Source organism: Diceros bicornis, chromosome 7 (assembly GCF_020826845.1).
Source record: "Diceros bicornis minor isolate mBicDic1 chromosome 7, mDicBic1.mat.cur, whole genome shotgun sequence".
Classification (NCBI taxonomy): Eukaryota; Metazoa; Chordata; class Mammalia; order Perissodactyla; family Rhinocerotidae; genus Diceros; species Diceros bicornis.
The window spans coordinates 22,758,481-22,761,044 of NC_080746.1; positions in this window are offsets into that span (position 1 = coordinate 22,758,481).

The following is a 2,564-nucleotide window of genomic DNA, read 5'->3' on the forward strand; positions in this document are numbered from 1 at the left end:
TATCTTCCACATATGAGTGAAATTGTGTGGTGTTTGTCTTTGTCTGGCTTATTTCGTTTAATCTAATACCCTCAAGTTCCACCCATGTTGTTGCAAAAGGGACGACGTTGTCTTTTTTATGGCTGAGGAGTCTTCCGTTGTATATATACACAGCACATCTTCTTTATCCATTCATCAGTTGATGGGCACTTGGGTTGCTTCCACGTCTTGGCTATTTTGAATAATGCTGCAATGAACATAGGGGTGCATAAGTCTCTTTGGATTGTTGATTTCAAGTTCTTTGGATAAGTACCCAGTAGTGGGATAGTTGGGTCATATGGTATTTCTATTTTTAATTTTTTAAGAAATCTCCATACTATTTTCCATAGTGGCTGCACCAGTTTGCATTCCCACCAGCAATGTATAGAGTTCCCTTTTCTCCACATTCTCTCTAACATTTGTTATTTTCCTATTGGTAATTATAGCTATTCTAACAGGTGTAAGATGATATCTCATTGTAGTTTTGATGTGCATTTCCCTAATGATTAGTGATGTTGAACATCTTTTCATGTGCCTGTTGGCCATCTGTATATCTTCTTTGGAAAATGTCTGTTTATATCCTCTGCCTATTTTTTGATCTGGTTTTTTTTGGTTGTGTGTGAGGAAGATTGGCCCTGAGCTAACATATGCCAATCCTCCTCTTTTTGTTGAGGAAGACTGGCCATGGGTTAACATCCATGCCCATCTTCCTCCACTTTATATGGGACGCCACCACAGCATGGCTTGCCAAGCGGTGAGTCAGTGCGCGCCTGGGATTTGAACCGGCGAACCCTGGGCTGCCACAGTGGAGTGCGCGCACTTAACTGTTTGCGCCACCGGGCCGGCCCCAGGTTGTTTGTTTTTTTGTTGTTGAGTTCTTTATATATTTTGGAGATTAACCCCTTGTCAGATATATGATTTGCAAATATTTCCTCCCACTTGGTGGGTTGTCTTTTCATTTTGTTCCTGGTTTCCTTTGTCTTACAGAACCTCTTTAGTCTGATGAAGTACCATTTGTTTATTTTTTCTTTTGTTTCCCTTGCCCAAGTAGAGATGGTATTAGAAAAGCTCCTTCCAAGACCGATGTCAAAGTGTGTACTGCCTATAGTTTCTTCTAGGAGTTTTATGGTTTCACATCTTGCCTTCAAGTTTTTAATCCATTTTGAGTTAATTTTTGTGTATGGTATAAGATAATGGTCTACTTTCTTTCTTTTGCATGCGGCTGTCCAGTTTTCCCAGCACCATTTATTGAAGACAGTTTCCTTTCTCCATTTTATGTTCTTGAATCCTTTGCCAAAGATTAGCTATCTGTAGATGTGTGGTTTTATTTCTGGGCTTTCAATTCTCTTCCATTGTCTGTTTTTGTGCCAGTACCATGCTGTTTTGATTACTATAGCTTTGTAGTATATGTTGAAGTCAGGGATTGTAATGCCTCCAGCTTTGTTCTTTTTTCTCAGGATTGCTTTGGCTATTCAGAGTCTTTTGTTGCCCCATATGAATTTTAGGATTTTTTGTTCGATTTCTGTGAAGAATGTCATTGGGATTCTGATTGGGATTGCATTGAATCTTGCTTTAGGTGATATGGACATTTTAGCTATGTTTATTCTTCCAATGCATGTGCATGGAATATCTTTCCATTTCTTTATGTCTTCTTCGATTTCTTCCAATAATGTCTGATAGTTTTCATTGTATAGGTCTTTCACCTCCTTGGTTAAATTTATTCCTAAATATTTTATTCTTTTTGTTGTGATTGTAAATGGGATTTTGTCCTTGAGTTCTTTTTCTGTTAGTTCGTTACCAGAGTATAGAAATGCAACTGATTTTTGTAAGTTGATTTTGTACCCTGCAACTTTGCTGTAGTTCATGATTGTTTCTAACAGCTTTCTGACAGATTCTTTAGAGTTTTCTATATATAGGATCATGTCATCTGCAAACAGCGAGAGTTTCACATCTTCCTTGCCAATTTGGATACATTTTATTTCTTTTTCTTGCCAAGTTATTCTGGCCAAAACCTCCAGTATTATGTTGAATAAGAGTGGTGAGAGTGGACACCCTAGTTTTGTGTCTGTTCTCAGAAGGATGGCTTTCAATTTTTTACCATTGAGTATGATGTTGGCTGTGGGTTTGTCATATATGACCTTTATTATCTTGAGGTACTTTCCTCCTATACCTATTTTATTGAGAGTATTTTTTTAATCATAAATGGATCTTGGATCTTGTCAAATGCTTTCTCAGCATCTATTGAGATGATCGTCTGATTTTTATTCCTCATTTTGACAATGTGGTGTATCACATTGATTGATTTGCAGATGTTGAACCATCCCTGCACCCTGGGTATAAATCCCACTTGATCATGGTGTATGATCCTTTTAATGTATTGCTGTATTCATGCTGTAAAATATTGTTTGCCAATATTTTATTGAGGATTTTTTCCATCTATGTTCATCAGTGATATTGGCCTGTAATTTTTCTTTTTTATGTTGTCCTTGTCTGGCTTTAGGATCAGGGTGATATTGGCCTCACAGAATGAGTTAGGAAGTGTTCCA